Raw genomic sequence first — 11,649 nt, forward strand, 5'->3', positions numbered from 1 at the left:
CACAGAGCAGGATCTCACCACCACCACCACCAATCCTCCTCTGCTGTCAGCCCACCCCCAACCCTCCCTGGACGCTTTCGGCCCCGTAACAACGGAAGAAGTAGGAGCAACGCTGGCCTCAATCAAAAGTGGCTCCCCCCTCGACCCTGCACCCCTCCGCTTCCTAAAAAAAGTGTCGAGCACCATCATCCCTCCCCTCACGGCCCTGATCAACTCCTCTCTCTCGGAGGGCTTAGTCCCCGCCCAGCTGGAAAGCGGCAGCAGTCAAAGGTCTATTAAAAAAACCCTCCCTAGACCCGCAGGACTTCGCCAACTATAGGCCCATATTCCTTCTTCCTGGAAACAGCAAGATCGCAGAGAAGCTGGTAAACAAGCAATTATCGCTTTACTTAGAAAGCAACAACCTCTTAGCGGTCCAGGTCAGGGCACGGACATCGCCCTCCTGGCAGCGGTGGAGAAGGCCAGAAGCATTCTGGACACAGGAGGATCAGTGGCAGTGATCCTCCTAGATCTCAGTGCGGCCTTCGACACTGTAGACCATCCCACCCTAATCCACCGACTGGGAGAGATCGGACTAAAGGGTACGGCCTTGAAATGGCTAGAATCCTTTTTATCAGGACGCTCCTTCCAGGTGCGGGAAAACGACAGCTGCTCATCCACCATCCCCCTCCGGTGCGGAGTACCGCAGGGCTCATCCCTGAGCCCTACGCTATTCAACGTGTACATGGCCCCACTGGAGAAGAGGGTCAGCTCATTCGGCGTGTCAGTTATTAACTACGCCGACGACACTCAGCTGGTCGTAACCCTTTCACACCCCCACCACGCCCCATCCGATCTCCACAGCTGCCTCTCCGAAGTCCACCGATGGATGAATCTCTCCTCACTGAAACTGAATGGGTCCAAGACTGAGATCCTCTTGATGGGCCACAAGGGGCCCTCTCTGCCACCTCACCTTTGGCCCAGTTGCCTAGGTGACCCTCCCGCACCCAAAGAAGAGGTCAAGAGCCTTGGTGTGTGGATCGAGAAGGACATGAGCTTTAAAACCCAGGCTAAAAGAACGGCAGGAACATGTTTTGGGCTACTCAGAGCCTGCAGGAAGATCTCCCCCCTGCCCCGCCTGCTCCCCGATACCGCAAGGAGGCTCCTCATTCAGGGTCTAATCCTGGCAAGATTAGACTACTGTAACACCATCTACCTGGGAGCCCCTGAAGCCACCCTGAACTCGCTGCAAAAAGTCCAAAACGCCGCCGCCCGCCTACTCACGGGCACACCAGGAAGATCCTCCGCCAGCCGGCTCTTAAATCCCTCCACTGGCTCCCAGTCAGAGAAAGGGTCGTCTTCAAGGCCCTCTGTCTGGCCCATAAAACCCTCAACAATAACGGCCCCCCTCTTCTCAAAGAACTCCTAATCCCATACAAAGCAGAGAGAGACCTCCGGTGTAGCGTAGAAAATCTTATCGTAGTCCCCAGAGTCAGAAAAGCCAAGACCGGTGGCCGTCGCTTCTCGGTTCACACGGCCAAACACTGGAACCATCTACCACGAAGACTCAGGACAGAACCAAACTACCTCCAGTTCAGAAAAACCCTAAAGACCCTCCTTTTCCCGCAGACATAATTTCATCAGACGGCTGAAACCCTTGGAGAAACAGGTCAGCGCTGGGATGCTCTTTGAGTTACTACGCGCTTTATAAAACCATTAAATAAATAAATAAATAAGTGTCTTCTCCCCTAGTCCGTATGGGCAGTGTTTTTTGTTATGCTCGTGCCCGGGCCCCCTTCCCACCTCCCTGGTGGTGCTCCTTCGGTCTCCCTTTACTGGTATAGCTCAGCATGTGGGCATAGTGGGGGTGGGGGCACCCGGAGGTCCGTTTTGCTGTCCCCAGGCGCGCCTCCGCCTGGTGGTTGTCTGGTTTTTCAGAGCCCCCAGGGGTCCTCTCTGTAACCTCTTCTGTTCCTGCCCTGGGGGGCTGACGGGGCGCCGAGGCCTCGGTGGGGCTGTTTGGCCGTGTCTCTGGCCCTGGGCTGGGGCATCTCTTCCTTGCACACATTGGCGGTCCTGCCTGTTTGCGCATGGATTGACCTGGGAATGCCGGGGATTGAACCCGGGGCCTCATGCTTGCAATGCATGCGCCCTGCCACTGAGCTATGTCCCCATGTTTTTTATGCGCGTGTATGGCTCCTGGCTGTGGAGCCGGTCTCTTCGGGACCTACCGCATTGCTCCGCTTGCTGGGCGTGTCTCTTCTGGGAGTGCAACGAGTTGCAGGAGGCCGCGCACAGCGGCATTCTTCCTGGTGCCGCGGTCTGCTGCTTTTGCCTCTGGGATCCTGTGTGGGTCTGGGTGTTCTGCGCTCCTAAGATGACTTTACGGGTGGTTCTCGGTTGCCTGCGATCTGGATGTGGTCAGCTCTTTGTCGCACGCAGGTTTTGTGTTGGGCCCTCACGGGTCCTGGTCTTTACTTTCTGTGCCGTCCGGGACGTGGGAAGTACCCGGCGCCCTTCCTCGCTGCCCTCGTTCCGCCCGTGCTTATGTTGAGTACTGCACGGGCAGTTGGTGGTGCCCCGTTTTCCTCTCAGGTCGCATGCGGAGTAACTGTCGGGGTTTGTCAATGGGGACGCGCTCTTTCCTGCTTGGACCTGCTTCTGATCGCAGTAAGTACTTGGGCGGGAGAAGGGATGTGTCCTTAGGCATGAGCGGTCTCCATTTCAAGTCCCGGCACCGACGCTCAACATCCTGTGATTCTGGTCATCTCGCTCACATTGTATGGATTTGTGATGAATGTATTATTATTTTTTTCTCAGCGGAATCGGGGGGCTGTAGGTTTCTGTCTCGTGCACTGCTTGACTCAGCGTTGGCCATTCCGGATGTTTTCCCTGTCTTTCTCTGTTCTTGGGTAGCAAAGGGTTCCATTGGGTGGTAATAAACACTTGATAAATTGCTATATGTTTTGCCATTGTTGTACGTCCTGGTGGATATTATTATTCACCCATTTGCCCTCTGGATTGTGTGTACATGTCCTGGTGATCCTGACGGTGGCTTTGCGGCTGGTGCCGTCTGAAGTTAGGAGTATTCCCTTGGCATTTCTTGATGCGTTTTCGCCTCTTGTAGGGCTTTGGCTTCCTTGGTCTACTGTTTACTCGCAATCAGTTGCCGTGGCCTATTGGTTCGGTTCTCTGACTCTTACTCCACTGGCTGTAGGTTCATTTCCTGTCGATGGTTCTTTCTCTGTTGGAGTTAGGGTAAAATATATATCTTTTTATTTTTTGTTGTTCGGTTTATTGCCTGTGTGCAGAGCTTCCGGTTTGTCCAGTGGTGACTGGCTCTAGCTCGCGGGTCCCTGTTGTGATCCTTTCTTGCAGTCCAACCGGGCTATATTCCATGCTGTGATGTAGGCTGCATTTCTGGGGCGCTGTTGGGGGCTGGGTCCATCTTCCCCCTCACGTCCATGCTTGGATGCCAGTGTGCTTGTGTGTTCTCAGTCGATTCTTTTGACTTCCTCGCAGCCGGGTCTGGTGGCCCTGTGGACTTCTGCATTCGCTGCTGCTGCCTATGTTGCCCTCCTGGTCGCAGGTTCTGTTCCCGGCCCGTCCGATTCTCTCTTCCTCCTTCTGGTTGCGGTGTGTCACAGGGGCATGGCTTCGTTTTGTTTGCTGTGTTTGTCCCTGTCTCCTTTTCCCCTTCCGGGCTTTGGGCCTGTGGTTCTTCCGTCCCACAAGTTCCTTCCCTCCTGTTCTCCTTTGGGGTGCGAGGCCTGGGCTGGTTGGTCCCTGTTTGGGTGTCTGCCTGAGGGTTCCAGGGGCTGTTGGCTGATTGTTCTTCTCTGAACTGCTTCTGTGGTCTCCGAGTGGGCTTTTGCTTCAGCTTCTGCTCCTCTGAGCTTCCGTACGGCTTCTTGGCTCTGCGAGCGGCGGCTATGCCTTTTGTCTGTGTCATGCTTCTCCTCGGCTCCTGACCATTGGACGTCCTGTGTGGCCCTTGTGGCGGTTATGTGGGTCCCGCCTCCTGCCACTCCACTCCGTTGTCGGTCTTGGTTGATGCTGTCCTTTCTCTTCCCCTTTTTTGGTCGTGGGTCGGGCGCTCAGCTTTGTTTTCTGCCCTGTCTGTGTGGCCTGCGGTCTTCTTTTTCTGGTGTCCCCCTGCTGGGTGGTTCCTGTCTTCTCTGTCCTGGGGTGCGTGCTTGGGTTACCTGTCACTGCCAAGTCGATTGGTCCCCCTGCTGGCGGGTGTCTTGTCGGACTTCTTCTGGCAATTTCTTGGCATGTCTGGGGTTTTTCCCCTGCACTGCCGGGGATTCTTGTTTCTGTTCTGGCCCTTTGCTTACGGGGGTCCGGGCTTGTCTGGCCTGGACGTGGTCTTTGTCCTGTTGGTGGTACTCACCTTGGCAGGGCCGGACTGGCTACCGGGCAGTTTGGAATGCTTCTGAGCTGGGGGCTGATTTCGTTATTGGGGTCCTGCGTGAGCTAAAGGATTTTTTTTTCTCAGTATTTCGAAGCACACGCAGGTCTCCATGGATGAATCAGCCCCCACTGCAGTAAAATCAGGCAGCAGCTCAGCCGCATTCCAAACTGCCCGGTAGCCAGTCCTGCACCTGGGTGCTTCTCTCTTGTTTGCTTTGGGTTTTCCTCATGGTCCCAGGTTCACATCCTGGTGGGCTCACTCCAGCTTGCATTCTTCTGTGTTTGCTTGCTTGAGTGCCATTGTGTTGGGTGGCATGTTGCTTCTGTTCTTCGGCTCCAAGCTGCCCGTTCAGCGGGTGTTGCCCCATGGTGCTTTGGCTCTATGGTGTGTTTTGTGCTTCTGGGGTACTCTGGCTTGCGCTTGACAGGGGTGTGATTCCTATTCCTATTTTGTGGTGTCCCATGGTGGTATACGTTCGAACAGTGCTTTTCCTTGTCCGGGGTTGCTGGGTTTTCCCAGTTCTCCTTCCCCGGGAGGGGCCCTGTGCTTCCTGGGAGGATTTGGAATCCTCTTCTTCTTTGTTCCTGGTTTTGGGGGCCAGGTCTGGTGGCTTTGTTGACTAATACGTCCTATGTTGCGGCCTGTGTGTTGGCCTCAAGGTCAATGGTTCTGTTTCCAGCTGGTCCACTTGTCCTGTCATCCTTCTGAGGTTGATTTTATGTTTAATGTGTTCCATTGGGTTAGGTGCCATTGAGCATCTGTTATTCGGTGCCTCTCTGCTGTCGGTTTCTTGGGCCTGCGGGTTCCTGTTTGCTCCCTGGTGTTATTGCCATTGCTTGGGCTCGTTTCCCCCGGCTCTTCTGTCGTTTTTGCCATGGGTGTGTTTCTGCCTGTGGCTTCGCCTTCTTTTCCGCTCCTGTTCATGTCAGCCCTTCGTTGTTCGGCTGGGTTCGGCATGGTTGTTGGCTGGCTGTGTGGCCTCCTGGGTGCTCACTTCTGCGCTTCGCTTGCTGCTTTTGGACCATTCCTGGACCGATTTTCTTGGCCCCTGGGCGGGTGGTCTCGCTCATTGGTGTTGCGCTCCCTTCTGGGGGTTCCTTTGTGTGACTAGGGTCTGTGTCCCGCCTGTTTATCTCATTGCTGGTGGGGCTTTGGTGCCTTCAATTTTTGTTGTTGTAACGGTTGGCCTGCTGGGTTCTTTTTGGCCCCTCCATCCGTTCTAGCGGCTCCTACCAGTCTGTTTCTTTGCATCTGGTTCTGCTGCTTCGGTCCTCAGGTGGATTCGGGTCTCTCGCTATTGGTTGTTCTCCCTGCGGTGTTGCTGTATTTTGGTCAGACTGCGTCTCTTCCTGTTGTGGCTTATTGTTGGGTCACTGTGGTTGAGTTGCCCTCTTTTTCTTCGGGTCCGACGTCTGGGCTTTTGCTGCCTTCTTGCTTTTGGCTGTCTGATGGGCCGTCTATGTGTGTTTGGACCTGCTGGCTGTGTTCTGTTCTGGGCCTGTTTGTTTTTGCTTTTGGCCCCATGCGGTCTGGTTTCATGCCTTCTCTGTCCTCCTTTGGGGGTTGGTTTGGGTGGATGTTCTGGCGGCCCTGCTTGTCCCTGGGGTCCGGGTTCTTGGCCCTCCCTGTGTCTGTCTGTCCCGGGCGGGTTCTTCCTGCTTGTGGTTTTCTCTCTCTTGAGTGGTCCTTCCACTCTCCCGGTCTTTTTAGTTTGCCCGCTTTGTTGGCATCCTTTTCTAGTCCGTTGGTTTCTTGTGAGTTTCCATGAAACTGCTTGGCTTTAGTATGTGCTCACTAAGTTACTCAAGTGGCGAGGAAGACTTACGATAAGGTAATGCTCCGATTACTCAGTGGTAATCTTCATTACTCCAAATATAGTCTTCCTCGCCACATGAGTTCCCATCCCTCCCTCCCTGTCTGGCTATCAGCTTCATGTTTATGCTAGGTAGTTCAAGGGTGTAATGGGTCGGCCATATTGGGAAGGGATGGGAGGCATGGGAGGCAAACCTTTTTGCTTTGGGGGTTCTGGTGTGGAGTTGAAGCTCACTACGTTACTCATGTGGCGAGGAAGACTATACTTGGAGTAATGAAGATTACCGGTAAGTAATCGGGGCATTTATTCACAAGGAATCATTTTCCTTGTAAATATAAACAGAGCAAGAGTTAAATGTGCAATAGTGTCCCATTTACCACTGTAGAATTTTCCAACTGGTGGAAATTCTGCCATCTAAATTCACTGCATTTAATGAATACTTTAACACGTCTCTGACTAATGTAGAATTCATTGAGTATTTCAGGGAACACGTGATTTTTCTAATAAAAGTTTACAATATGCTCCAAGCATAGGTATAATCATTAAAGTACATATCTGAGTTTTAGATCTTGGAGGTCATAAGGAAGGAGGCTCCGTGCCGGGTACTGAGAGAGTTAAATTAGGTTTGCTTTGTATTAGCCTTTTTGCACAAGACGAATGAACCCATCAAGCAGAAAGGTGAGTAGGTGCCTTACATTTAAAAGTTAACCTATTCACATGGCAAGCACAATAAGAAAGCATACGTGATGGATAGTTGGAGGCCTAAGTAGGAGACACTGTCATTCACACTAATGCTTGAGAGAGAAAAATAGCAGTCAATAACCTCACACAAATGAGACACTTAATAAGTAATTAGCATTTAACGTTTGATAATCGCCTGTTTCGCTTTCAATTCTATGAACTAATGATGGTCTCGGATTACTCTAGCTTGTCAGGTACAAGGAGTTTAGGTGTAATTTATAGCACAGCAGAACAGGCATTAATCTGAAAGGTAAAGAGAGGGATTTATCAACACTTTAGGTTGGTGCAAAAGTCCCCAAAAATGGGGCAATTGTGTGCAAAATGTTGATTTGGGGATTATTTTCCAGCATAAAACTTTTTTTTTTCTTTGGAAAGTTGCCTAAAGAAATTCAAAGTAGTATTTTGGCCATGCCCCATGAGTGGTAGAAGGGTGCTTTCTGCAACCAAATATGGCTTTTGATACAAAAAATATTGTCTAATAACATTTTGTAGAGAGGGCTCTTGCACCAAAAAAAGTATGACTGCTGGAAGTAGGTGCAAAGAAGGAAGAAAGCTTTCTTTTCTAACTTTGAATGTTTGCTGTATTCTAAGGCACACAAATAAAGTGGCAACGTTTTTAAAAGTAAGTAAAAGCATAGTATTTCATACCAGAAGAACACCTTTACAGAAAACAACCTATAACAGACTGACAAAGACGAATGCCGAGACTGTTGCATTAGGATGAGCCTTATTCTAAATTTATGGTAAATATATGTGTTTTTGCTCTAATAAATTAATACCAACCTAAATAAAAAAACACCACTTTTTTTCCTTATCCATAGGTAAAGAATAAAGAGGCACTGCAGAAGAGAATGACCTGCCAAAATCAAAGGACCTTCCACTTTCCTTTGTATCCCCTCTTTATTCTCCTGTGTCAGAGTGGCTGTATAGTACGAGGCCGTGACATTTAAGTGACAACTAATTGATGAGATGGACTAGAATGGAATGGATACAAAGACACTAAGGGCCTCATTAGGATGTCGGTCGGATGCTATGGTGCCAGCTATGGTGCCTGCGTTGGCGCTAAGCTGCCAAAACAGCACCAGCGGAGTGAAAAGGACAGGAGTGCCCATCTTGGAGAAATATGGTGCATTTATGCATTTTCCCTTTGACCCAAAGCAGCACTGCAGGGTGACTTGCTGCACTGCACTGCGCTACTGAAGTCATAAATATGGCCCTTAGTACTTTCATAGCATTGTAGGTTTGATGCACAGGACAGAAAAAAGGGAGATGATGGCTAGTATATATCCAGTGGCTGCTGCATCATACGAGTTATTACCTGGGGAAAGTTTAATTATTATCCTGTCTGATGTGATTGCTGGTGGTAGGGATGTTCAGGACATAGGCACAAACTTTACAATGAAGGAGTGAGGACAGAGGAGGATTATGTCTGGGATTATATTGAACCAAAGAAGACACTAACTTTATCAGTAGAAGACCAGACCCAGACTCAACATCAGTCTAAGTCCAATATCCAGATTCACCCTAGATTAACACCAAGATTCCAGCAGGGGCTTCTGATCAATGGGAGTAGCTTATTAGGGTAATTACTTGTGAGCATCCACCTATTAGAGCTGTGCAGAAAAAGATTGCAAAGAAAGAAGCAGTGGAAGCGAAACAATGAAGGGAGTCAACCTGAAATCAATTACAGAATCTGTTCTAATTGTTTAGGGCCTCATTTATATTTTGGTGGGTGGCCCGCCATTCCACCATCGGGACAGAGTAAATTACTCTGTCCCCATAATGGATCGGCCAACCACCTAATTTATAAATGACTGCCATAGTAGGCGGTTCTTGTAAAAAAGCATTGCCAGGCACTACTGTGATGGTGGTTCGAGCCAATGCATTTTACTCTGTGCTCCGGGGCTGCGGCAGCAGGATGCAGACCTGTAGCACAGACTAATACTATTTTCTTTTGAACAAGAACATCTTGAAACAGGATCTATATAAAAAAAGTAAAATTATAATGTCCCCCTCACCATGGGAGACTTCTCCTGTGGCAGGGGGAGTATTATGATGTTTTACTGTTTCTTACCCCCAGGCTTCCAAATTGGATGTGCAGACATGTAGCAATTTCTTCAACAGCCCTTATTTCCCAGGGCCATTGTTGAAGTTTAGCCACATAGGAGAGAATAATCACTCAACAGAGGTTCATCAGATGTTGCAAATACAAGCCAGTAAATTTAGATTATTCAGTATATGGCTAAATTCCGAGGACAAATGCTACTGTTTCATAATGTGACTCAGGGCCATAATAAAGTAATTCATTCCTGCAGAGAAAAAATGAAGTTCTAGATTTCTCACTGCAACAGGTGAAACATATTTTTTTCAGAGCAGCAAGGTATTAATAAGCACAAAACAGTAGTAATGGATGCAGATAGCTTTCAGACCATTACTTTTGGAACTGAGAAGTTGATCAACTGGATCTACTTGAAGAATTATGGTGTTTGATAATGAGAGAGTAGGTTCACGCTTACCCTAGGCATGATTTGTGTGCATTGGTGTGCAGGTAAATTGAGCATAATTTTTAGAGATTGTAATAGAGTTCTGTGTCTAGTGGTGACTCCACTTTTTCTGCATTTGGTGGCCAGTTATTCATTACTTGGCTTCAGTAAGGTTGTCCCTATTTATTTGGGGTTTGAGGGTGAGCTCACAGATCTGTTAGTGGCTTTATTGGTTCATATTACACATTTCAAATCCATCTGTCTTCACTTTTTATATTGCTAAGTAAACATCATTATACATTTATAATATTAGTCTTTCATTAGACTTCACATGGTGACAAGTATGATAGTCCTGTAAAAGTGACTGGAAGTGGCTATGCAGACTGTGACTAGGGGGAGGGAAGGGTGAAACTATGTTCCATGAGGCTTTTAAAACAGTTAATTAGACAATGGTGTAACACAGTTGGTCCTTTGAGGGTAGTCAAAATAGAAGCAATAGATGAGATTTTCTGGTAGAATGATGATGTTCCGTACAGACGAGAGCAACCGTTTTGGGTACGAATTTCAACACAAATAATTTTTATCTCAGAAATATCTAAAACTAGCAGCCCATCCCGACGTTGTCCGGGTATGAATTGCTGCCGGCCAGTAGTATATTGTTTTGTAGGATTTCGTTTTGATAGCATTTCTTATCTGTGACAGGCCTGTGAAACGCTCCGATTCACAGTGCACTGCTGATGCACTTAAGAGTGCGCGTTCAGTAGTGTGTGAACTCGAGTTTCCCTACTTTATTTTTCCTTGCAATATTATATAGCGCAAACTCGACAACATGGCAACAGCACAATTTACATTACAGAAGAACACATTCATTTGTGGTAGGCATGGGGAGACAAAGCGATTTGCCTGGAATCACAGGATGTTGAGCTGATGCCGAGATTCGAACGTAGCTCCCCAGCTCTAATATTCGCAATTCTAGAACTTATGGCAGGAGGTGTGTCTAAAAGTGTATGTCGGTGCTGGCCATCAATGAGAGAGACCTGTGCATTTTTCAAATGGGTGGTGAAAAAATATGAGTATGTTGCTGGAGATGTGGGCCGCCGTCCCATCAATGTACTTACCGGGGAGGGTAAACACCCATTATTCCGCAACTTTCTTTCCGCATACCATCACTCCGCATACTTTCATTACGAAAGTACCATGACTCCGCAATGCCATTATAACGCATGGCATTACATTTTATATGCTTTTACCACGCATACATTTACAAGAAATTCGTTGTAAATGCATGAATGGTAAAAGCATGTTTTTTTTAATGTTTGGATAAGGTAAGTATGGGTATAGGGGTATATGTTTTGGGGTGCTGAGGTATATGGTTTGGGGTGTTTGGGTATTTTAAGGGTTCAAATATAGCTTTGGGTTATGGGGTACAGGGGTAGTTTTAGGGTTTAGGGATAGGTATGGGTTTTGGGGTACAGGGGTATTTTTAGGGTTTGAGCTAGGTTTGGGGGTATTTGTAGGGTTCAGGGGTAGGTTTGGGTTTTGGGGTACAGGGGTATTAAGGGGTCAGGGCTAGGATTGAGTTTTGGGGTACAGGGGTATTTTTAGGGTTCAGGGCTAGGTTTGGGTTTTGGGGTACAGGGGTATTTTAGGGTTCAGGGGCAGGTTTGGGTTTTGGGGTATAGGGACATTTTTAGGGTTCAGGGCTAGGTTTGGGTTTTGGGGTACAGGGGTATTTTTAGGGTTCAGGGGCAGGTTTGGGTTTTGGGGTACAGAGATATCTTTAGGGTTCAGGGCTATGTTTGGGTTTTGGGGTACAGGGGTATTTTTAGGGTTCAGGGGTAGGTTTGGGTTTTGAGGTACAGGGATATTTATAGGGTTCAGGGCTAGGTTTGGGTTTTGGGGTACATGGGTATTTTTAGGGTTTAGGGATAGGTTTGGGTTTTGGGGTACAGGGTATATTTATAGGGTTAAGATGGGTTAGTGTTTAAGGGTGTTGGGGTATTTTAAGAAGTAAGTGTGGGTTATGATTATGGGGTGCAGGGGTATTTAAATGGAGCAGGGTGGGATTAGCACACAACATGAGACATGGCATGAAGGGCGGAACGTACCACACACCCCCAGGGGTTGTCATGCCCCCAGCACACGCCCACAGCACAACGCAGACACGCCCACAAGGGACTACTTTGCTGGCACGGTTCTTTTACCGTTTCAATGTA

At 48.5% G+C, this 11,649-nt stretch overlaps 1 non-coding gene across 1 annotated transcript; it reads right to left on the reverse strand.

Moving 5' to 3' along the window:
• Positions 1-2,080: 2,080 nt before the first annotated feature.
• TRNAA-UGC (transfer RNA alanine (anticodon UGC)) lies at positions 2,081-2,152 on the reverse strand. Its single transcript has one exon. It is a non-coding gene; the product is annotated as a tRNA-Ala (tRNA).
• Positions 2,153-11,649: the final 9,497 nt, after the last annotated feature.

This window comes from Lissotriton vulgaris, chromosome 4_1 (genome assembly GCF_964263255.1).
Source record: "Lissotriton vulgaris chromosome 4_1, aLisVul1.2, whole genome shotgun sequence".
Classification (NCBI taxonomy): domain Eukaryota; kingdom Metazoa; phylum Chordata; class Amphibia; order Caudata; family Salamandridae; genus Lissotriton; species Lissotriton vulgaris.